Consider the following 27,401-nt stretch of genomic DNA (forward strand, 5'->3'; position numbering starts at 1 on the left):
AACCAACTGATATTGATGAAGCCATAAAAATAGCCAGACATGAAATACAAAAGACGTTTCGAGGAAAAAAATCAAAGGTCGCTATACCGCGAGTAATAAGCGTGCCCAAAAGAGGTGGATTTCTTCCTCTCATTCCCATTCTAACTGGATTAGGAGCATTGGGAGCCTTAGCATCGGGTAGTTCAGCAATTACCAATGCCGTTTTAAATGCAAAAAAAGCCAAACAAGAGTTGGATGAACAAACCAGACATAACAAAACAATAGAAGCTATAGCTATGGGTAAAGGTCTCTATCTCAAACCATATAAAAAGGGCTATGGAATTTATGTTGATGAAAATAAAACTCCAAAAAACTAATTAAGCAGCTACCCAAAGGTCCTCTAACCGATGTAAATATTAGTTTTTTTGGGAAAAAATATATACCTCACTTTAGAGGTGTTTATATGCGTGATAATCTACCTAAGAAACCACATCGAATTGAATGTGGTATCATAAATTTGGATGTTAGCAGTGGACCTGGCACGCATTGGGTGGCATATAATAAAATCAATAATAATATCGACTATTACGACAGTTTCGGTAATCTTCAACCCCCGATAGAAGTTTTACGCTATTTGGGACCAGCTATTACATACAATTATAAAAGAGATCAACGATTTCATACATACAATTGTGGACATCTTTGTTTAAAGTTTTTATTGGACATGAACAAAATTTTATAAATACTCCAACATCGATGATATCCTCTCCATTCAAATTCAACTTTCCAAAGAAGATGATTGAAATCAATAGATCGGATATTGCACTGGTTGATTTTCAATATTGCCATGGAAACCACAAGAGTATTTTCGTGAAGGAACTATCATTTATGTGTGGTGCTTCTGTTGTTCCAGATTATTTTTTGTTTCGCCCACCTTTTAATATAAAAGAACTTACTGGGGAAGCATGCAGAACAAATGCCTACACCAAGACACATGTGAATGGCTTAGATTGGACGGATGGAGAAAAAAATTATAATGATGTCGAGAAAGCTCTTACACCATTGAACAATTATCAATATATTTTTGTCGTTGGACAAGAAAAGAAAATCTTTTTACAGAAATATATTCATTCTACCATTATAAATTTAGAAAATAATATGAAACTTCGAGCTTGCCAAAATTATTTTACAAACTGTCCTATACATTTGGACACTAGATTTAAATGTGCCATAAATAATATATTTAAGATATTTGTATTCATTGAACAAAACTGGAAAGAACTTGGCTACATACTAGACGATGAAATTAATAAAGTTAATAAATAAAAACAAGCAACTGTATTATTTGCATAAAACTTTATTTAAAGCATTAAAGGTAATGAAAGTGAACAATAATAAGAAAATGGTTGAACATTTACTCGCTCCACGACCACAAACATCTACACCAATTTCAGAAGGCGTACAATTCCAATTTTTTGAAATAGTTGGGACATTAGTTGTTTCACGCCCTTCCAGCAATGGGCAACGATATGTCAACCTTGAATGCTCAGTAACAGGACAATCAGTTTGATCCCAACTATGAATGTTTACTTTACAAAAATAACATCTGGTAATATCTCCTACTCCAGTATAATAAAGTCCTACTGCAGCCATTGTCTTGGGATCTGGATAATTTAAAGGCCAGCGAGCAAAGGTTTTTAAGCGTTCGTCTTCCTTATTAAGAAGAGACATCTTCCTTTCTAAAGCTTCACTAATAAACTGAAATATTTCTCTGTACACATTAAAATGAAAACAGCTTGCAATTTTTAGTTTCAAACAAAATATTTATTTACTTTTCAGTTTATGTTAAATATGGTTGATAAAAATAATCTGGCTGATCCAAATGTTTTAATTCTAGTTTGTAAAGACTCTTTCCGCTTCCATCTTTCAACACAGTTTTCGTCACAGAATAACCCCCACCAGCTATTTCTTTTATGTATTCATCCGCCAGCGAGAGGAATCTTGACGGCAAATAGAGGATAGCATCATTAATTTTCAGCACAATTCTTTCCCCATATTTTGTATTTGTTCTAAAGGCGCCATGGATGTTGTATTCTTTGTTATCCTCCATTTCTTTCAAAGTTATTATTTTTTTATAACTGAAAGAATTGAATAAGTTTATTAAATCTGCGTTCGCCATAATATCACTTTCAATGTTTAATTTTATACTGTGAGCCTTACTTGAAATTGTCTTCTATATATACGAATATTTAACGCGAATTTCACAATATTACAGAGTTACTAGAGTTTTTAATTTTGAGCATAATTAAGCATGTTCTCATTCATGCTCCAATCTATCGTTGAAGCAGAATTTGTCATGAAACTCTGCAACAACGCTTCCCCCCAAATTCTCATATCCATTTCACAGAAATCCAATTGTTAGTTAATGTAAACAATGGTGTTTCCTTCTTCAAATCCCTTCAATCTTCAATACCGAATTGATGCAGGGTTTGTCATGAAACTCTTTCAGTTTCAATTCTCTCAAATTGCTACATAATGTAAACAAATTCTTCATCGACAAAACTATCAAAAAGCGATCGATATAATGTATCAAAATGCCTGTCCACACAAGAAGAATTTGCTTTGATTGGCTACAGCAGCATTTTTTTAGTGTGTATATGCTACAACATTAATTGGTGGTTAGATGTCGCCTATATCGTTTCGAGGGAAATGACTGGAGAGCCATCTGGACAAAATAATAGAACACACATCTTCTTGTTGACTATGATACTAACCAAATTTGTCTCTGCTATATTCACTTCTCATATGGTGGATCTCTCTAGCCCCATTCGATATGATCATATTTCAATAGTTTTGGAGTGTGTCTATGCTACAACATAATTTATGGATAGTATGGATGGAACTCACCGTTAGATGTCGCCTATATCGTTTCGATGGGAATAACTGAACATTTTTGAGTCGCTAAAATTATAGACAAATTAAAACAAGTACAACGAAAAGTTAGTTTTGTCTTTTTATCTCATCATGTTTTGCATAGCCAACATGCTGATTTTCGTGTTCAACCCACTCGACTTCGTTATCTTTTTTCAAGAATTTCACTTGATTATTCCGGAATTTTTCGATGTCATTTCTTTGTCTATATTTTCATTTATACTTTCATCTATGCTGAAATTAAAACCCCTGAAATATCAATAATTGCAGCATATTTGTCAATTGAAACTCTTCTATAATATATCACATTTATTGAAGTCGATTTCTTGAAATATATGTTTTCAAATAAATTAATAAGCACATTTGACTGCAGTAATCAGCATGTTGACTATATAAAAGCATTCTGAGAGCCATCTAGATAAAATGATTTTCTTCGATACTTACCTCTTTCAGATGTGTTTCTGCTATATTCACTTCTCACATGGTGAATCTCTTTAGCCCCACTCGATATGATCATAATACATTTTTTTTTTTCGGAGGGTGTCTCTGCTAGTGGTGAATATTAAAACTTGAAATTTCACCATCCCATACACAGTTTTGGATTGTGTCTGCGCTAAACTTAGCGCCATCTAGTAGTCCATATTAAAACTAGCAACGCCAACAGCCCCAATAAAATTTGACGTGGTACAATTCAAAAGACAACATCCCCAATATAATTTGCCGTGGTACAATTCAAACGACAACATCCCCAATATAATTCACCGTGGTACATTTCAAAAGACAACATCCCCAATATATTTCACCGTGGTACATTTCAAAAGACAACATCCCCAATATATTTCACCGTGGTACATTTCAAAAGACAACATCCCCAATATATTTCACCGTGGTACATTTCAAAAGACAACATCCCCAATATATTTCACCGTGGAGAATTTACCCTAATCAACATCCCCAATAGAATTTGCCGTGGTACAATTCCCAAGACAACATCCCCATTAAAATTCACCGTGGTGAATTTACCCAAATCAACATCCCCAATAGAATTTGCCGTGGTACAATTCCCAAGACAACATCCCCAATATATTTCACCGTGGAGAATTTACCCTAATCAACATCCCCAATAGAATTTGCCGTGGTACAATTCCCAAGACAACATCCCCATTAAAATTCACCGTGGTGAATTTACCCAAATCAACATCCCCAATAGAATTTGCCGTGATAAATCGTGGTGAATTCCCAACATCCCCATAAGCACACTACTGACCTGCATAGACAATTTTCTGTATTAGGCTATAGTATTCATAACGAACTTAAAACGCCAAATTTTGAAACGATTCCGGTTAAAAATGTCGCTTAAATCACCAAAATAAGGTACCCATATATGGGGTCTATACCAAGACCTGGACCTGAACAGACAATTTTCTGTCATAGGCTGTAGAACCCATTACGAACTTCAAATAACAAAATTTGGCATAAACTATTAGAATATTCAAATGCGAAACCTGAATAAAAAACATCGGTGATTAATGTCGGTGAAATAATCAAAATACCGAATATCGGGAGGTACCGTTATATGGGAGATTTCCGAATACGCAGACCTGCACAGACAATTTTCAGTCTTAGGTTGTAGTATTAATTACGAACTTCAAATACCAAATTTGAAACAATTCAAGTCAAAATACCGAATATCGTTGCGTACCCTTATATGGGGTCTACTCGAAGACGTGGACCTGCACAGACAATTTTCTGTCACAGGCTGTAGTACCCATTACGAAATTCAAGTACCAAATTTGAAACAGTTCCGGTGAATAATGTCGCTTAAATCACCAAAATAACGAATATCGGGAGGTATGGTTATATGGGGGCTATACGAAGACTTGGACCAGCATATAAACATTTTTGTCATGGGCTGTAGTACCCATTACGAACTTCAAATACGAAATTTTAAATAATCCCGGTAAATAATGCTAAAATCATGAAAATACCGAATATCGGGAGATACCGTTATATTGGGGGCTATACGAAAACGTGGACCGACATGGCCCATTTACGAACTTAACCTGCTTCGATATAATACACATTTGAGTAAAATGTTATCAACCTATGTCATTTTGTTCGGAAGCTAAAGTGATTTCCACAGACGGACGGACATCGCTAAATCGACATAGAATTTTATGCTGATATATTTATTTTGTGGGGTTAAAAATGTAAATTTCGAGATGTTACAAACGGAATGACAAACCTAATATACCCTCCATACTATGGTGGAGGGTATAATATACGAAGTTCCGAAAATCTCACTCTATCTGACCTCTACACAAAAATGTTGACACCCATGCATTGTTCTCCCCTCTGCTCTATATGTGACCACCATGCAAAATGTTGAACTCTTATCGAACGACTATAGCACCATTGTTATGTTGTCGTATTTTGTGGAAGTAGTTCTCTTCGTACCTTTAGCATGGAGTTATTCTAATAATACTGCCTTTCAAAAGGATTACTTGCCATCATGGGGACATTTTAAAAATTTTACTCTGTCAAAATGTCTCAAATATTTTTTCCTACAAAACTTTGTACCTCATGTGATTTAAAATATTGTCACATTTTCCCAGTAAAATCTGTCAAAATTAAATTCAATACATTTACAAATATAACACTTTTTACACACACACACACACGCACATTACCGCAAATAATTGTACATGCAAATTTCATAACGATTTTTCTCTCCGCAATTTTCCATTTGAACATTATGTTCGGTTAAGCATTGATTCGATAAAATTCGGAACGACGAAGGAAAAAAATTGAACATTGACATTTATGCAGTTACCCTGCGGCAGATTATACAATCAATTGCCATTGCATTTTCACTGAAATTCAAAGATGTAAACATGTGTTTGTGTGACTTTGGGTTTTTGTGTGACCATTTTCGATTACTCTACCAATACCACGACAACTGTCGGTATGTCAGTGTGCCAACCGTCCAAGCTGGCTGCCCCAGTCAATCTGCATGGAATTCCGAACAAATGTTAATTTTTATCAAACGACAAGTGTTTTCTATTTTCTTCGTTTGTGTTTTTTTTTATTTTCGTTTTTTTTCCAACTACTTTGCGGTATATGGAACAGATAATAAATGCAATTTCATGACTGCATGCCGGTCTTTGGTACTCATTTTCATTATGGCGGGAAATGAGGGGTAGAAGGGGTTGGGGGGGCGGTTGAAGAGGGGCTATTTTGTAGAAATTTCTTGTTTACATTTAATATTCATGGGTCAGTGTACGTGGTGCAGAATGTTTAACTTGAAGCGCGCTACATATTATTGATTTCAGAGAGGGGGTGGTTGAAAAATCGTAGCTCATTTTTATACCCTCAACCATGTATCGTATGGAGGGTATATCAAGTTCACCATTCCGTATATATATATATATATATATATATATATATATATATATATATATATATATATATATATATATATATATATATATATATATATACGACGACGTGGGCTTTTCATAAACCATTACAATATTCAAATGCGAAGCCTAAATAAAAAAAATCGGTGAATAATGTCGCTAAAATCATAAAATTACCGAATATAGGGAGGTACCGTTATATGGGAATATACGACGACGTGGACCTACATAGACAATTTTCTGTCTTAGGCTGTAGTATTCATAGCGAAGAGAGTTTTTTTGAAACAATTCCGGTTAATAATGTCGCTTAAATCACCAAAATACCGAAAAAAGAGAGGTACCCATATATGGGGGCTATACGAAGACCTGTAGAATCCATTACGAACTTCAAATATATATATATATATATATATATATAGAGTCAAAAGGAGTTAAGATAGGAAGCTAAACCTAAATCTCTTCGAAGATCAGGTCAAATTCGAAGATGGGCTATATCGGTCTACGATATCTTATAATCCACATATAACGGTACCCCCTATTTCATGATTTTAGGTCCACGGTATCGTATATCCACCATATAACGGTACCACCCATATAACGGTATTTTGTTGATTGTAGCCAAATTTTTCAATTGCAATTCTTGCAAATCCACGCAAAAAGTTCCTTTTCAGTGCTTTACCACCTGGAAGAAAATTGTCTATATACTTCCACCATATCATATAGACCCCATAAACCGTTATGCGACTTGTGTGCGGTGGAGCGCCGTCTTGTTCAAACCAGAACTGCATCACAAAATTGGTCTTCATGTTGCGATAACGCTCCTGATTGATAGTAACAGCATGGCCATTTTCATTCTGGAAGAAAAACGGCCCAATGACCGTTTTCGCACTAACGCCGCACCAAACTGTGACTTTTTTGTCATGAAGAGGCACTTCTTGAATCTCCTGAGGATTTTCAGTGGCGTAAAAACGGCAATTTTGCTTATTTACGGTCCCAGTCAATGTGAAATGGGCTTCATCGGACATGATAATTTTGTTCCAAAATTGCTCGTCATTTTCGGCCATTTCGATGACTCTTTGGGCCCATTCCAATCCACGAGGCTTGTCCGCAGGCAACATTCTTTGCGTCAATTGAATTATGTACGGGAACAAATGCAAATCAATGCGAATAATCCGTTGTAAAGTGGACCGAGACATGCCCAACTGCTGAGAACGGCGTTTTTGGGATGTTCTTGGGGACCTCTCATCACTGGCTCGTACGGCAGCGATATTCTCGGCCGATCGCCTTGGTCGACTTTTATATGGCCTCTTCTTTTTCGTATAAACGCTTAATGGTGTTCTTAGGCGCACTTCTCACATTTTTTAATGTTTTAAAAGCACGTTGAGTTTTCACAATTGACTTCTTCTGTTGAATGTAAATTTCAACTATTTCGCGCTCGCGCTCGCGTGGCTTGTATTGATTCATGGTAAAAATCTGCTTGGACTGACGCTTCAAACGAGGTATGTCATTAAGCGATGTGACATCTCTGTCAAAAGTTATGGCGTTGGCAGATGGGTCCGTCGAATATGGGCAACCCTGTATACCTCCCGATATTCGGTGTGTGGATGATTTTAGGGACATTATTCACCGGTATACTACAACCTAGGACAGAAATTGTCTATGTAGATCCACGTCTGCATATAGCCCATGTATATTGGCACCACATATAAGGTCCACGATATCGGACATTCACATACAACGGAACCTCCCGATATTTGATATTTTAATGAATTTGGCCACACTTTTCAATGGAATTGTCTTAAAATCCACACCAGAAGTTACTTCTGAGTATTTCACCGTCCGGAAGAGAACTGCCTTTAGAGGTCCACGATATCGTATAGCTCCCATACAACTGTACGACCCCCCCCCCCCCCCATTGGATGAATTTCGGGTTACTTGTGCACCAATATCAGTCCAAAGGATATGAATTCTGGTATATGCAACCTAATTTAGTCTAGAAGCAAGCATATCATGTTTTTCACAGGAAACCGTCACAGGCTGCCCGAATGTTGCTCTGCGGTATTTTGGTTCATTCCCGGCGAAGAGCTTGCTTGGGGTTATCGACACTTCTGTATTTTTTAATGCCAAAATACTCCAGACACTATACTCCAACGGATTGGTATCCGTAGATTTTGGTGGCCATTGTGCGCTGGTTAAGAAGTGAGAAACCTCATTTTTAGTAACCATTCTTGGGGGGCGCGTGCTGAGTTCTTTTGGGATGTCCAAGGTCTGCGGGTTTTGTACACCCTCCAGAATATTTTCGCGATAATATTCGGCATTTATTCTGATGTATCGGCTGTTATGGCGGCCCGCACCATCACCATGGCCGACGCTTGAGTTCTGGTGGCCAGCCGAAGGTGCATATTTTCAGCTGACCTCTTTGACAAGTAAACACGATCATTTTGTTTGTTTACAAACTGCTGGACAACGAATGTTTTCTCATCGGAGAAAATCAGATTCGGCAGTTCACCACTTTCGACCAAGCGAAGCAACTCTTTAGCTCTTTTGAGTCTATTTTCTTTCTGTTGCGATGTAAGTTTTTGCACTTTTTGGAATTTCAATGGCTTTACCCCGATTTCAATTTCAATTTTTCAATATTTGCCGAATGGAATATTGCGTTATGTTCAGCTCCCGAGGCGGGTTTCCACTGCGAGACGGGTTTCGATTTCGATTCTTTACTTTTCGAACCATTTCTGCTGATGTTGCTGTTTTCTTCCGTCCACTTCCTTGACATATGGCTACGCTACCAGTATCACGGCAACGAGCGATGGTACGAGACACATTTAAATGCTGGAGTGCTCTAACGTTAGACCCGTGTGTTTTCCAGCCAAATATAAAGAAATCACACTATCACGCTTGAATTCCATCACTTTAACTTTTTTTCTGGAAAATTCTCACTAAAATGCTTTTGTACGCTTGTAAAAAATATAATGATCTGTCACTGGAATAATTGTAACCGCTGTCGGAGGAGTGGCATAGAAATGACAGCATTTTGAAAGTGGTTGCAGTTTTTTCATCTCACCCTGAATGGTTAGGGCATATATATGTGTATAAATGACCATAGGCTGAGAACACATGTCCTTTTGTAAATCGACTAATACTTTCCAACTGGTTTTTACTTTGTTTGCTAAATTAGCTTTTATTTTGAAAATTATGCACTTTTGACACAAGGCCCTTCACTACAAACATTCCTATTCGGAGAAATCTTATTAACTTCCTACTTGACTTTATTTCCTTGCAAATGTAACAATTTTTAATCTTCTTGACAGAAACCTAACACAAAACGTAAGCATTCAGAGAAAATGACCTATTATTTCTAATTTTTGTGCAATTCAACGCAAAAGTGGGGTTTCACTTTTAAAAATACTAAAATTAACAACATTCCGGGAAGGAGCGAAGCCTTTGCTATTATTTATTAATTTACTCTCTTTTGGGCAAAGAGAACATAATGGAAGGCAAAAATAGAGTGGCTTCATAATTTTGTCTACTTTATGGGTTGCCTTTCTGTGTTGTCTCATAATAAATTTCGAAAGAGAAGAAGATGAAGGGGAATCTCCAAAAGACAAAAATAATTATTTTATTTTCGCGTACATAACTTCAAATAACTAGAACTATGTACAAAGCTAAAGAAAAAAACTCTTTTTGCTGTAAAAGCTAATGGCATTGCAGTTCCAACTGAAGTAATGAAATAGTTACAAGGGTTGGAGAATATGACAAAAAAGGCTTATGTGCCAAAGAATTATTTGTTAAACTGAGAACTTCAAATTCGCAATAAAACGTAATGCTCAAGAAAAAAATCCAAAATAATGTAGACAAATCAAAGGAATCGAAATATTTGACATATGAACCAATATGAACCACTCCATAAAAGTTCACAGCAAAAACCACCCGAATTATCTCAAGCCGTGAAATTATATTCTGTTAAAATTGTCGCCCACAACGAGTCAACATTTTGAGTAAACATGAGATTTATAAAACGCGATGTGAGCATCAGGTTACTTTCAAACTCGACAGATCCAAATATTTCTATCAACACAAGAACTGGTATGAATATGAACAAGTAAAAAAGCTGTAAGTTCGGCCGGGTCGAACTTTTAATACCCTCCACCATTTGGTACAAATTTGGCAATTTCCAAAAAAAAAATAAAATAAAATCCGGTATACGGGGGCTATACGAAGACGTGGACCTACATGGCCCATTTTTTGTTTTATGCTGCAGTATCTATTGCGAACTTCAAATTTGGAAAGATTCCGTTAAATAATGTCGCTAAAATCATCCAAATACCGAATATCGGGGGGTACCGTTATATGGGGGCTATATGAAGACGTGGACCTACATGGTTAATTTTTTGACTTAGGATGTAGTATCCATTACGAACTTAAAATACCAAATTTGAAACAATCCCGGTAAATAATGTCGCTAAAATCATCAAAATACCGAATATAGGGTGTACCGTTATATGGGGGCTACACGAAGACGTGGACCTGCACAGACAATTTTCTGGCATGGTCTGAAGTATCCATTACTAACTTCACATGCGAAATTTGAAACAATTCAGGTAAATAATGTCGCTAAAATCATAAAAATACTGAATACCGGGGGTACGGTATATAAGGGGCTATACGAAGATGTGGACCTACATGGCTCATTTTCTGTTTTATGCTGCACTATCTATTACGAACATCAAATACCAAATTTGGAATGATTCCGTTAAATAATGTCGCTAAAATCATCAAATACCGAATATCGGGGGGTACCGTTGTATGGGGGCTATATGAAGACGTGGACCTACATGGCTCATTTTTTGACTTAGGATGTAGTATCCATTACGAACTTCAAATACCAAATTTGGAATGATTCCGTTAAGTAATGTCGCTAAAATCAATTGACGCAAAGAATGTTGCCTGCGGACAAGCCTTGTCAATTGGAATGGGCTTAGATCCTTAAAAATGTTTCGAAAACAATTAACTTTTATGGATATTAGAGTAATTTTGGATATTAGAGTCTTTTAAAAATTCTTAAACAAATCAGGACCATTTTAAAATTCTGCGATGAGAACACTTTAAAATATGTATAATATATGAGCTATGATCTATAACCTCCCTCCAGTTGAAACAAACTTAATTCGATTTTTTTTTTCAACATAAGCACCATAAGCCACCATAATTTCAAATATTAAAAAATTGTGCTGACATTTTTAAAGACTTGCCAAAAAGTTTTCAAAACGCATTTCATTTTATTTTACTTCATTTCATTAAAACAAAACTAATTCTATTTCCCCTACGCACTTACTTCTATCAAACCTCAAAGTTCTCGTGTAAACGAAACAAAAAAAAAAGAAAATCTTAAAATTCTTTCCCTTACCCAAAATCTGGCCTCCAGTGACAAAAAGAAAAAGTTGTGTGAATTCTTTTCTGGTTTGTTTGAAGACACGAAATTTTATCTTAACAACAAATTAACCCTCCCCATCTACTCGTGTCCTTTTTTGGTGGTATAATTGGGATTGTTACGTTTTCTACCGCCCCAAACCCCCAAAACGAACCCAAACAATTTAAAGAATGAATTCCATGGCACACAATTCCAAGCAAATAATAATTGGGGAATCTCTTTAAAAATTCGCAAATACACAATAGCCACACACAAATGTATACTAACAAAGCGATATTGGTAACGGAAAACGAAAAAAAATAAACACAAAAATACTGTTAAATGAAAAACATCAACCAATTCACCTTGGAGCAACAAAATCCGATTTTCCGCTCTTTTGCAAGTTTCACCACCACCCCTGCAACACAAGCACCCATCCATCCACCAATTCAATTTATCAAGTCATACAATCATCGTGCGGTTTGTTTTTTTGTTGCTCTTTGCCTTCGATTCCGATTGTAGTTCACATCGAATGTCGGTGTTGGAGTTGGTGCCGGAGGTAGGTGTTGTTCGATTGATTGCCTGCAAAGCTAATAATTGCATATGCGCTAATAATTACAGAAATAAAAATATGTAATACAAATATGTGAATAGATACATACATATGTATGTATGGGTGTGTGTGTGTGTTTGGAAAATGTAAAAGAAAGGTAGTGTAAAAAGAGAAATTGTGTTTTCATTTGGTGTTGGAATCTGCCTATAATTGCAACACGTTATAATAGAACAAGTAAAAAAACAGTAAGTTCGGCCCGGCCGACTTTTGAATACCCTACACCATTTGGAAGACACTTGAAATTCTTCAAAAAAAAAAAAAAAAAAAAAAAAAAATCCGAAAACTTACACTTACGAACACTTGAACCTGCTAAAGAAACTGTTTGTGATACGCTGTAGTATCCATTATGAACTTCAAATACGAACTTTGGAACAGTTCCAGTGAATAATGTCGCTAAAATCATTAAAATATCGAATATCGGGAGGTACTGTCATATGGGGGCTATACGGAGATGTGGATCTGCATACGAAATTTTTTGCCATAGGTTGTATTATCCATTAAGATCTTCCAATACGAAATTTGAAATAATTCCAATGAATAATGTTGCTAAATTCATCAAAATACTGAATATCGAGAGGTATCCGGTATATGGGGGCCATACGATGACATGGACCTACACAAACAATTTTCTGTCACAGGCTGCAGTATCCATTACGAACTCTAAAATAAAATCATGAAAATACCGAACATAGGGAGGTACCGTTATGTGAGACATATACGATGTCTTGAACCTATACAGGGTGAGATAAAAAACTGCAACAAAGTCAAACACCATAATTTTTAAAATTTTATTGAATGAAAGCAAAAAAATGTCGGAAATAGCATCAAATTTTAGAATTAGTTTAGATTTGTTCGAATTTATAACCTTTGGCACGAATTATGGCCTCCAAACGGCCAATAAAACCGTCACACGCTACCCGGTTGCTCTGCGGTATTTTGGCCCATTCCGGCCAAGCGCTTGCCTGAGGTGGTCGACATATTGGCATTTTTTTAGTGCCAACCTTGCTTTCCAAAATACTCCAGACACAGTAGTCCAGCAGATTGGTATCCGGAGATTTTGGTAGCCATTGTGCGCTGGAAATGATCCTAATTGTGTAACCATTCTTGGGTGGCGCGTGCTGAGTCCTGTTGGAATGTCCAAGGTCTGCGGCCAAATTTTGCGTGCCCAAGGCTTCAATACACCCTCCAGAATATTATCGAGATAATATTCGGCATTTATTCTGATGCCACGGTCGGCCCACGCCATTACCATGGCCGGCCCTCGAGTTCTGGTGGCCAACCGAAGGTGCACATTTTCAGCTGACCTCTTTGACAAGTTTGTTTGTTTACAAACTGCTGGACAACGAATGTTTTCTCATCGGAGAAAACCAAATTCGGCAGTTCACCACTTTCGGCCAAGCGAAGCAACTCTTTAGCTCTGTTGGGTTCTTTTTTCTTTCTGTTGGGGCTGATTGGATTTGCGGAATGGAATATTGCGATATGTTGAGCTCATGAGCCATTTTTCGATAACTGCGACAATTCTTTACTTTTCGAAGCATTTCTGCTGATGTTGCTGTTTTCTTCCGTCCACACCCTTGACGTCGGGCTACGCTACCAGTATCACAGTAACGAGCGATGTTTCCAGCCAAATTTCACGCTTGAATTCCATCGCAAATAACATTTTTCTGGAAAATTCTCACAAAAATGCTTTTGTACGCTTGTAAACAATATAATGAGCTGTCATTGGAATAATTTTAACAGCTGTCGGACGAGTGGCTTAGAAATGACAGCAGTCTGAAGTTGGTTGCAGTTTTTTCATCTCACCTTGTATATAGACAATACTCTTCCAGGGGGTAAAGTACTCAGAAGGAACTCCTTTTGCGGATTTTCAGACAATTTTATTGAACAAATTTGGCTACAATAATCAAAATACCGAAATCGGGGGTTGCGTTATATGGAGGCTATACGATAACGTGATCAGATATAGCCCATCTTTGAACTTGACCTGCCTGCAGACAAAACATTGTAGCTTCCTACTTTTATTCCTTTTGACTTTAACGTGATTACAACAGGCGCACGGACGGACAGGACAATCCTCTTAGACATTTACGCAGATCAAGAATTCATACACTTTGTTATGACTAAAATGATTATTTCGATGACGGAACAAACTGAATGACAAACTTAATATACCCTCCATATGTATGGTGGAGAGTATAAAAAATAATAATAATCATCAGCAATGAATTGAACACTTGTAGCATTTTCCCATCGCGCCCCTCCATTTGCCCATCTGACCATCCACCCATCCATGCATTGAAATACAGTTGGCCATTCGCACGCCCCCCATTGAATTGCCGATTGTTGCATTCAGCTGTTTGCTGTTCGGCTTATATGTTTTTACATCGTAAATTATGCAGAGAAAAAATAAAAACAAATTGAAGTATTGCAGGAAAATCAAAAAAGGGCTCTGATGGAAAATAATGTAAGTAAGAAAAGATTAAGCAAAAGCAACCAGCAAATTAAGTAAAAAATCAAGGCTACATATGAGGAAATAAAAGATATATTCAATAGGAACATGACTGTATGAAAATATTTAATCACAATGTAACACAAAAAATGCAGAAAACACTCAGTAGATTATAAAAAAATTAATAGGCGACACGGGTATCGGCATTTGGAAACATCTTAAAGCAACACACACAGGTGGATCATCTTTTTTTTAAATTCCCTATTAAGATTTCTTAAAATTTTTACATTTATATTGGGTGGTCTGATTTCGACATACCGTTCCGGAAAGATCTCTTAAAAAAAAAAAAAAAAAAAAAAAAAAATATATATATATAAATTAAACATAACGTTCTTTTTCGAGTGACAAAATGGGACTGACTTTATTTTTCCTTTATTCTTAAAATTAAGTTTTGTTGGACAATGTATTTAGTGCAACGTTAGCACTTTTGATTTTATTATTTCTTAGAGTTAGGTTTCTTAAAATGTAAGCATTTATCTGTTGTTTATACGAATGAATGACATGAATGCATTGTAAGCATTTTGCAAGCATATTTAAGTGCCATCGAACTTGCACGCGCAACAGAAACAGAAATAAAGAAGTTAACGTTAACTCCTCCCCTCTTTAAACCGAGCGTCCTCGATCGGTCAAAAATAGGGAATATGAGAAATTCTTCGTATTCCCGGCAATTCCACTACTTCCGGCATAGGAACACGATTACGTGCGTCATACGGACATGAATCTGCTATAGACGGGGTGAGTATAATTTCTTTTCCCCTTTTGCAGATCTTGGACCTTATAATGAAAACGATTATCAATATTATCGCGAAGGAGGTAAGTCCAAAATTTGTGGTTTGACCCCACTCGTATTTGCCTCCCAATAAATTTATGGCTTTTGTGTTACTAATTTGAATTTCTTTAATTGACTCTAAAGAGAGCGTCTCTTCTATACTGAGAACAGACTCCCTAGGTTGCAGAATCGCCGGTAATGGTTGAATATGGCTTATTTCAAAAAAGGAATATGATTTGTCGGAAATACTTAGTGTAGTGTTGCTATATTGGATGACATACGATCCAATAAGTCTTTGTGCAACATTATTTATTAGGATTGTTTCATTGAAATTATTTAACAGGATTACCCCTGGAGAAACTTCTTCAACTGTTGGTACTGTTTTGTTATCAGTTACCGTGCAATTCGATGTCTTGCTATTTAACAAATTAGAAATACAGGTGTTATTCTCTATAGCTTCTAAGTTTATGCTATTACAGATACTTATATTATTGTATTTCATGCATTCACTCTTGATTCCGTATAATTTTAAATCTTGGTTGCACATTATTACATTTTCGAATTTTAATTTATTGACGAACTTCTCAAATTTTATAGGTTTCAGTAATAATCTATTACAAACTTTGTTGTCTGTCATTGGTATTCTAATAATATAAATGATAGATTGATTATTAGTTGCGATTTTTATTTGAGCAAATTCAAAGATTTCTTCTACATTAACAAACGGTATTGAATCTTTTTCAATTATATTTTTAATAATATTTATCTCGTCAGATGAAAGTATGAATGAGTTTACAATTCCTATTTTTGCCCAATGGATAGCGTATTGAATATTTACAATTTCTTGTTTTAATATTTCTATTTTAAATTTTAATTTTGAACTTAATCTATCTCTGTTTACATCACTGTAATTTATACTTTTTATTATTTCATTAGTTATTTGTGTTAACTCATTAATTTTTCTCAATGACAATTTGTTAATTACAACTTGTTTATTATTGTTTTCTAGAACTTCATTAGTTTTCTGAGTTATTATTTCAAAATCATCGTGGTCTGGATTTCCAGCAATCCATTTCCACGCTGAACCTATAAAATTCAATGATCGTTTATTTTTCACGTTTGGCTTCAAACGGTCCAAGTATCCTTGAATCTCTGTCAGCTCATGGGTTAGGAAGGGATGAAGGAAATGGTGTTTGGTTATGTTCTGGGAAAGGATGTTTTGTAGGGAATTTATTGTTTCTTGATATTTGTCGATGTCAATGATATGAATTATCCTGAAGTTACCATCTTGAATTTTTGCCAAACCGGAATCAAACGCAACAATTTGAGAGTTTGTATAGTCCAAAATCTTGACATAGGCGGTCGCCGTGGCGAATAAAAATCTGAAAATATTTGATTTCTTAATTTCTGATATTGTTTTTGTGTACGGTTTTTCCTGATTCTGTAATAACAGTTGTATTTTGGTTTTCTTTTACTATTTCTTGTCTGTATGCCTTACTTAACTTTGTCCCAAGTCTCCTATTCTCTTTTACGAATATGATTTCTCCTGGCGTATAGGTTTTTGGTTGAGTCCTTTTCTTATTGTGGTAGTTAATATCTTCTGCTTGTTTTTCTTTAAGCCTTTGGGCAATTTCGGATCTTTCTTTCTCTATATCATCCTGACTCATGTTTGCCCTTTTTCCAAGAAATGCTTCAACTGGTTTCTTTTGAATGCTTGAGTGTATTGTGTTATTATATTCGTAAATGGATCTATGTAAAAGCTCTGAGAAGGATTTGTGTAAGTTCTGTGCTTTTAGACATCGCATTATCTCTGACAGTGTAGAGTGGAACCGCTCAATTTGCCCATTTACAGTACTACTGTACGGCGGAATTTTGAACAATTTGATGTTGTACTGATTTTCTAACATGAAAACTATTGCTTTGGAATTAAAAGATCTTTCGTTGTCGATAACTATTATTTCAGGAATTCCAAAGGATATGACTAATTCCCTAAGTGGTTCTTTAATGTCTTCTGCTGATCTTGATTTCAGAATTTTTGCTTGAGCGTATTTAGAAAACTTGTCTATAGCCGTCAATACGGATGTCTTTTCGGTTATGTAAATGTCTATGTGAACAATCTGTCCAGGATTTTGTGGGATAGGTGTTTCCTGTAGGCCTATCTTATTAGGATGTCTATCGTATTTGTTTTCTTTGCAAACTTTACATTGATCGACTATTTTCTTAATTTTAGCTTGCATTCTGGGAAAGTAGTACTTTGTCAATAACTGTGCTTTATTTTCTACGCTATTTCGGTGTGCTCTATTATGTTCAGCAATAATCTTGTTTTCTTGGTCTTCATCATTTTTCAAGTCGGTTACCATTTGTCTTGAATATTTGACTTTGTATTGTGTGAAATTATCACGGAACACTTCTTGCAATACTCCCAAGATTTCGTCATTAGTCTTTAAGCAGTTTGTTACCGATGGGTTTAAATATTTCTTCAAAATGTCTCTGAGAAATTCTGGTGTAATATTTCGTTCATTTATAGTATGTCTGTGATAAGTTGGAAAGACAATTTCAAATTTATAAGATGGTTCATCATCTTCTGAAGAGATGAGAATTTGATTCTTAAATGCGTTTATCGGAGCGTCAGTGTATTGTATTAAATTATGAGATGAGCTTTCATGACTGTGTTGGGTCGAAGTCAGAGCATTTATCTCTTCTGGTTCTTTAGGAGGTCTTGATAGTGTATCGGCAACTACATTTGTACTACCGGGTTTGTATAGTAATTCGTAATTGAATTCCTCAAGGAAGGCTTTCCATCTTCTTAGCTTGAAATTAGCTGTTTTATTATTCAATGCGTATGTCAGTGGAAGGTGATCGGTATAAATTTTAAGTTTGGCAGAACCGTAAAGGTAGTTTCTGAGGGATTTGAGAGCCCAAGTAATTGCAAGCATCTCCTTTTCGTTTGTTGCATAATGTTCCTCTTCCTTTTTGAAAGTTTTAGACAAAAATACAATTGGTTTATTATCTTGTGAAAGCACTGCGCCCATTGCATAGTGCGAAGCGTCAGTAGTAAGTTCAAATTCTTTATTAAAATCGGGATATGCCAATATTACGTCTTCCGATGACAATATTCTCTTTAATTTATTAAAAGCTTCTACTGCTTCTTGATCGAGATCTATGGCCATTTTATTGGAAACGTATTTGGACGCACGTCCTGCCTCCCCCCTTAAATATATTGTCAGAGGTTTAGAAATTTTGGCATAATCTCTAATAAAGCGTCTGTAGAAATTACAAAGTCCTAAAAATGATCTTAAGTCTTTTAGTGTTAACGGAAGTGGAAATTTTTCTATTGCTTCAACCCTTTTTGGGTTTGTTTTTATACCGGAATCGGATATTATGAAACCTAGGAATTCAACTTCTTTTTTCAAAAATTCACATTTGTCGAGTTGTACCTTTATATTGGCTTTCTCTAATGTCTCGAATATGGTTGAAATATTCTTGAGATGTGAATCTTCATCCTCTGCGAATATTATTATATCATCCATATAGATGAAACATATTTTGCCAATGTGCTCCCTAAGAATGTCGTCCAAGGCTCGTTGGAATATGGACGGAGCATTTTTCAAACCAAATGGAAGTCGAGTGAATTCGTATTTTGCATTATTAATAGAAAAGGCAGTTTTTTCTCTATCACTTTCCCTAAGTAATATTTGGTGAAATCCACTTTTTAAATCTAATACACTAAACAGTTTATTCTTTCCTATTTGTGGTAGGATTTCATTTATTTCTGCGATGGGATATCTATCTCGAATTGTCTCCTTATTTAATTTTCTATAGTCTATCACCATTCTGTATTTCACTGTGCCTGATGCATCCGATTTTTTTGGCACGATCCAGATGGGTGAATTGTATGGTGACCGTGAAGGTCTAATTATACCTTGATCGAGGAGTTCCTTTATCTGTTTTTCTACTTCTCCTTTCAAATGCATAGGGTAGGGATAAAATTTTGAATAAACTGGTTCGACATTGGTAGTCTGAATATCGGCGACTACTGTCGTAGTGTAAGTAAGTTTTTGATTTGGTTCCCCAAAGAGTGATTTATGCCTTTGGATCACTAGATCTAATTTTTGTTTCTCTTGTGGGGTTAAATGGTCTGTCCTAAGGTCGATAGTGTTCACAGATCTAGATAATTTCTGCTTTATTTTCACTTTTATTCTATTGTCTATAAGCATGTAGTCTTTTGACGTATAAATGACAGCAGATAATTTTTTTAAGCTATCGTTTCCTAAAATTCCGTCAAAAGATTTAAGGGTTGGTAAAAGGAAGAATTGTAGAGGGCAACAATTTTTGTCAAAAAGATTAATAAAAGTGTGTTGTGTTATTGCTGTTTTTCCTCCTACTGAGTTTGCAAAAAACGGGGTTTTATTTTCTAAAGGATTTTTTATAAGTCCAGGTTGGATATAGTTTTTATTTGAACCCGTATCAATCAAGATTTTAAGAATTTGCCCTGAATTCGTCCTACATTCAAAATAAGGTAAGGACGAATTCGTTAATCTAAAAAATGAATATCTACGAATTCTTGTGTATCTTCTTTGTCATCGTTGTCAAGAACATCATATTGATTTTTTATGTAATCATTGAGATCAGATAATTGTTCTTGATTTTCATACTGCTCTAACATTGTTTCGTATTCTTCAGCGGTGGGACCTAATTCATCTGTGTCTACATGAAAATTTCTTTGTGCCTTATCAGGTCTCCTAAATTGGTCAGAATGTTCTGATGGTCTCTTTCCATAAAATCTATTATTTTGTGCTGGCCTATTCATGTAGTTAACAGCTCGGGATTGCATGGAAGCATCTATTTCCATCGGCTCAGGCTTGGGCTGAGGTTTTGGTGCTGTTGGTCTTGGTGGTTGCAAATTTTGATTTTGGGGGTAATTATGTTGATTATAATTATTACGAGGATAAATAGGAGGATTAGAATTATTTTGTCGAACACCAGAGTGTTGTGGCAAATATGCCAATTGTGGGTAAAATGGCATCTGATTCGTATTTTGAAAATGAGTTTTTGGATGGGGTGGTTTCTGAAAATTTAGTCTATTATTTTTAACTGTTGGATTGTGTGAGTTAGCAAATTGTGCTCTAGCGAATTGATTTTCCATTTTGAGACATAATTGTAGTGCTTGTGGGAGATCCGTCGGTTCTTTCATGCCAAGATGAATTGACATTTGTCCTTTTAGTCCTCTTATGAAAATGTCTAAAGCTTTATCCCTATAAGTTTGGGCTAGGATATCTAGAGCTTCTTTACCTACATCGAGACATGACAATTTGTTCATAATAAGCGTAAGGTGTGAATACACTTCTTGATAAAAATCTTGGATACTGTTGTTACCTTGTATTAAGGTTGTCATTTGATATTCTAGTGTCGTAAGATCACGCTTATCTGCGTAGTGAAGCGTTAGACACTTTGAAATATTACTCCAATTAAGGGGTGTATTGTAAGACTCTAAGGCCGCATCGGCATTACCGATGATTTTATTCCTTATGGTGTTAAGGATGGCAAAGTATTTTGGGGTACCTTTTGTAGATTCGTATAACTTAAGGATCCTTTCGACACTCTTTTTCCAAGAGCTGAATTCCGATGCTTTTCCTGAAAATTCTCTCAAGCTTCTCACTACGTCGGGTACTTTATCTAAATCTGTCAAGTTTTCTCTATATCTGACGTCGATAGTTTCGTCTTCGCCTGCTATGTCTGAACTAGGTCTTAAAAATTGGGCTATGGCAATTTGGCATTGCTGTGCACAGATTCTGGCAATGGTTTGTTCCATGTTTGCTGAATTTATTGCGCTATTATTGTTATTATTATTCTGTCCGTTATTATTTTGTCCGTCGGAGTTATTGACGTTAAGGATGGGTGGTCGGATAAGGTTATTTGGGTTGGACATTTTAAACGATCACTATTTAGTTGTTAACCTTTTAGAACACAAATTATATTTTTACAATTTTGTTTTGTTTTAACTTTTCAGAATTAATAATAGGAAAATTGTTTTATCAATGTTTTTAGTTTTTGGGTTTTTTTTTTTTTTTTTTTTTTTTTTTTTTTTTTTTTTAAACGCTATCACTTTTTATCTCTAAATTTACAATACAACTTTATAGAGCATGCCGTCTGTTTTGTTTTAACTTTTCAAAATTAATAATAGGGAATTTGTTTTTATCAATGTTTTTAGTTTTTTTTCTTCACTTAAACACTATCACTTTTCTTTCTAAACTTACAATAAAACTTTGTAGAGCATGCCGTCTCCTGTTGATTCTCCGTATTCCTTTTTGCTTCCGCTACTAAGGGGGTGTCTTCAATCTTTTGAGCCGGCTGGATGTCGTTGACTCTCTCGTACTCCACAAGTTTTTCCCACAGCTTTTGGGGATTTAGTGTTGATTTACAGCCTTTATAGGGTGTCTTCTTCAACAGGTTATTGATGTTTTTAGTTACCAGTACGCAGCTTTATGAGGTGCCTTCTTCCACAGGTTTTGATGTTTTTAGTTAGCAGTTGCAGCTTATGAGGTGCCTTTATTAATTTGCAGCCGTTTGGGTGCTTTAATTTTAAGTTGACAGTTTGCAGCTTCATGAGGTGCCTTTATTAACTTTGCAGCCGTTTGGGTGCTTTTAATTTTTTGTTGGGCGCCAATTAAACATAACGTTCTTTTTCGAGTGACAAAATGGGACTGACTTTATTTTTCCTTTATTCTTAAAATTAAGTTTTGTTGGACAATGTATTTAGTGCAACGTTAGCACTTTTGATTTTATTATTTCTTAGAGTTAGGTTTCTTAAAATGTAAGCATTTATCTGTTGTTTATACGAATGAATGACATGAATGCATTGTAAGCATTTTGCAAGCATATTTAAGTGCCATCGAACTTGCACGCGCAACAGAAACAGAAATAAAGAAGTTAACGTTAACTTATATATATATATATATATATATATATATATATATATATATATATATTGAATGTGTTCGCATCTTCCAGCTAAAGTACGTTTTAGGACCTGTGGTTGGAAAACTAGATGCCAATTCTAGTCAGGAATGATGGTAATGCGCATTTTTTCATTTTCTTCATTAAAAAAAAACCTTTTTATTTGCATATTTTTCGGCAATTTTTCTTTTAAGAGATCATTCCGGAACGGTATGTCGAAATCAGACCACCCAAGAGTTATAAGCGTAGTAAGTACCATATCTTGCTTTTATATTTTCAGGGTGTGATAAAAAAAAGTACAACAAAGTCAAACGCCATAATTTTTTTAATATACCAATATACAAGATTTATTTACATTTAAAAGCTGGAGTGCTCTAACGAAAGCCACTTGTGGTTTTCCAGCCAAATATGAATAAATCACACTATCACGCTTGAAATTCATCACGAATAACTTTTTTTCTGGAAAATTATCACCAAAATGCTTTTGTACGCTTGTAAACAATATAATGACCTGTCAATGGGATAATTTTAAGAGCTGTCGAATGAGTGGCTTAGAAATGACAGGACTCTAAAGTAGGTTGCAGTTTTTTCATCTCACCCTGTATATTGTACAATCCAATAGAAATCTTATTTCCAAATTTTAGGATTCCAGTACCGATTCTCTGAAAATGTAAATTTAGTACAGAACTTCCTACACACTCCAAACCCACAGTGGAATTGTAATCTTATTTCCTAATTTCCATATCTATCGGTTTATCCAAATTGAAATTGTACCAAATCTAGTACCAGTGCTAAAAGTACCATTCCTGCACATAAGTACAAATTTCGAAAACTACCTCCAAAACCCAATCCCACAATACACCAGTAATGTTAATTTCAAATTTCAGGTTTCAAACTCCACCCGTTTGCCCAAAATTCAAATTGTAAAAAATATAGTACCGTATAGTGCTTTTTATACCCTTCCAACCAATTACAGGGTTGCCCATATTCGACGGACCCATGTTTTTTTTTTTTTAATCAAAGAAAAATATAAAAATTTGGCGGTTGGCAATGTTAATCATTTAATTTGTTCCAAGTAGATTTGTTTACATCAATTTTTGAATATGATATCTCTCAAATGGCCGCCTCAGGCGTTGATGACGTATTGTGCCCTTTTTGCTGCATTTTCCATCGTTTTTGCCAACATTTCGGACGGAAGAGCGGCTATTTATTTACGAATGTTGTCCTTGAGCTCTTCTACGGTCCTTGGCTTGTTAACGTAGACCTTTGACTTCAAATATCCCCACAAGAAGAAGTCAGGTGGCGTCAAATCGGGCGAACGCGGTGGCCAGTCCAAATCACCACTTTTCGACATCAAACGACCCTGAAACAAATTCTTCAGAAAATCGATTGTTATGCGACTTGTGTGCGGTGAAGCGCCGTCTTGTTGTTGAATAATTGGCATCACAAAATTGGTCATCATGTCGTGTTAACGCTCCTGATTGATGGTAACAGCATGGCCATTTTCATTTTGGAAGAAAAACGGCCCAATGACCGTTTTCGCACTAACGCCGCACCAAACTTTGACTTTTTTGTCATGAAGAGGCACTTCTTGAATCTCCTGAGGATTTTCAGTGGCGTAAAAACGGCAATTTTGCTTATTTACGGTCCCATTCAATGTGAAATGGGATTCATCGGACATGATAATTTTGTTCCAAAAATTGCTCGTCATCTTCGGCCATTTCGATGACTCTTTGGGCCCATTCCAATCGACGAGGCTTGTCCGCAGGCAACATTCTTTGCGTCAATTGAATTTTGTACGGGAACAAATGCAAATCAATGCGAATAATCCGTTGTAAAGTGGACCGAGCCATGCCCAACCGCTGAGAACGGCATTATTGGGACATCTGTCAAAAGTTATGGCGTTGCCAGATGGGTCCGTCAAATATGGGTAACCCTGTACATCGACCCTACTCCTCAACTTGTGGAACCATTCGAAATATCAAGATTTTAACCATTCACGTGATATGAAATGGATCCAATTAATTGCATTGAATTGAATACTTTTCGTACACTTATAGTGCGATTTTCCAAAAACCTTTTCATCAGTGACCCTCATTCCAAATTTAAGAGTTCAGGCTATACAGGTCAGATACAAAAGGTATCATATTTAGTCCCTGTTAGTACTTTTCATGCTATTATAGTACGAAATTTCAACAACTTATCCTTATCTGACACCATCGGACCAAGAGAGACCCTCACCTAAAATGAGAAAAATCTAGCTTCAGTCGTTTCGTCCGTTCGTTGATGAATCATTAAGTCAGTCAATTACTTTACTCTTTTATTAATATAGATTTTAAACTTTGTATATGAATAATTCCTATCAGATCTCTTAACCTTAAAACCTCGCAGAATTCCCGTTTCCTTGTGAGTATTTATGCAATTCACTTTTCTCTTTAATGGGATTTCATCATGCTCTAATCATCTGGGCAAAACAGAACCGAAGCAACATAATTCAAATCCAATTACTCAATATTATTACTCCCCATCCCCTCCCCCCCTTTATTGAGCTCATCGCAAATTCTCAAAAAACCAAAAACGAATATTAAAACAATAACTGATGGATGGGTGAGCGGGCTCTAGGTAGGCTGGTGTTATATCGGTAATGAGCTTAGTGCTGCTCGCTCAAGTTTAATAACCCGACATGACGTACAGAATAAAAATATGATTTTTACGCGCTGCCTATTTATCCTGGACACCCCTGCTGCGTTACAGCCAGGCAGGCAGGCCAGTCATTCTACTTTAATGGAGAGCAAATTTAAATTCAAGGGCGGTATATTTTATGTTTTGTTTTGTTTCCATCTATTTTTTATTGCTTAGTATTCAGTGGCGGCTGTTTTTATACCCTCCACCATACTATGGAGGGTATATTAACTTTGTCATTCCGTTTGTAACTCCTCGAAATACTCATGTCAGACCCAACAAAGTATATATATATTCTTGATCAGCGTAAAATTCTATGTCGATTTAGCGATGTACGTCTGTCTGTCTGTTTGTCTGTCTGTCTGTCTGTCTGTCTGTCTATCTGTCTGTTGTAATCACGCTATCTTTCGAATGAATTAAGATAGATGGCTAAAATTTTGCACACATGTATATTTTTCCAGAAGGCAGGTTAAGTTCGTAAATGGGTCATGTAGGTCCACGTTTTCATATAGCCCCCATATAACGGTACCTCCCTAAAATCGGTATTTTGATTATTTTAACGACATTATTCACCGGAAGTAATTTCAAATTTGGTATTTGAAGTTCAAAATGGATACTATACCCTAAGACAGAAAATTGTCTCTGCAAGTCCATGTCTTCGTATAGCCCCCATATAACGGTACCTCCCTATATTCAGTATTTTGATGATTTTAGCGACCTTTTTCCCGGAAGTAATTTAAAAGTTGGTATTTTAAGTTCCAAATGGATACTACACCCTAAGGTAGAAAATTGTCTGTGCAAGTCCATGTCTTCGTATAGCCCCCATATAACGGTACCTCCCGATATTCGGTATTTTGATGATTTTATCGACATTATTCACCGGAATTGTTTTAAATTTGGTATTTAAAGGTCAAAATGAATACTACATCCTAAGACAGAAAATTGTCTGTGCAGGTCCACGTCTTCGTATAGCCCCCATATAACGGTACCTCCCTATATTCGGTATTTTGATGATTTTAGCGACATTATTCACCGGAATTGTTTCAAAATTCGTATTTGAAGTTCGTTATTGGAACTACAGTCTGTGACAGAAAATTGTCTGTTCGGGTCCAGGTCTTCGTATAGGCCCCATATATCAGTACCTCCCTATATTCGGTATTTTGACGATTACGGCTATATTCGGTATTTTTAAAATTTTAACAGAATTTTTTAAGGATTTTATTTTTTGAAAATTTCCAAATTCGTTGCAAATGGTGGAGGGTATTAAATGTTCGGCCCGGCCGAACTTACTGCTTTTTAACTTGTTTTCCACTTCTGTTTCTGTTTCTTTGTGGCCTATGTGTATTGTGGCTGAGTTTTGGCTGCCAAGCTATTTAGGTTCATCGTTGTGCCGCCCTTATTAATTGTACACTTGGATGAGCCTTAAAACATTGGTGTCTACGAGAACATGATTGCGAAAAAAAATATTTTCCGAAACAAATTACAATAATCAATATACAGATTGAGGCGAGCAAGCCAACGTTGGAGAAAGGTTTCAGTGCGGTATGAATTGCACGTTCCTCTCGTTTTAATGAAGTCAAATGCAAATGAAAGGGGGGATTAGCCAATGGAAAATTTTTCAATTTCTAAGCAAGGCCAACAGTGTTTTATTCATGGATTTCGAAGGAAATCTTTTCAAGGACAAACAGGGCTGTGTTCATAGTTATAGCTTTGTTTGCCCTCGAAACAAATCCTTAAATCTGTTCTTTTTTTCCATGGGTCAGAAGAGAGGTATACTCGGGGATTTTTAAAACATAACTTCAAGGGCCACATTTTTGCTAATGTGGATTGATAGATAATATTTTTACAAATCCTCTTAAAATCCCCTATTTTAATCTTGGAATTCGCTGAGAAAACTTATTCAAGGTTTATAATCGTGGATAGTCACGGAAATGCATGGAATATTTTTTAATTGGGCAACAGAGTTAAAATCGTGGATTGCTCAAAGAATTTTCAAAGACCGACAGTTGATTTTTAAAGAATATTTTTCCATTTTTTAAAACATAGCCTATGGTCCAATTTTTGGACCTACTTTTTTTAAAATTTTATTAAATGAAAGCGAAAAATGTCGGAAATAGCATCAAATTTTAGATTAA

At 35.8% G+C, this 27,401-nt stretch overlaps 1 protein-coding gene across 1 annotated transcript in view; it reads left to right on the forward strand.

Moving 5' to 3' along the window:
- LOC101890202 (uncharacterized) overlaps window positions 1–27,401 on the forward strand; it is a 172,908-nt gene that overhangs the window by 40,144 nt on the left and 105,363 nt on the right. The window lies entirely within an intron of this gene.

The sequence above is a fragment of the Musca domestica genome, unplaced genomic scaffold (assembly GCF_030504385.1).
Source record: "Musca domestica strain aabys unplaced genomic scaffold, Musca_domestica.polishedcontigs.V.1.1 1, whole genome shotgun sequence".
Taxonomy (NCBI): domain Eukaryota; kingdom Metazoa; phylum Arthropoda; class Insecta; order Diptera; family Muscidae; genus Musca; species Musca domestica.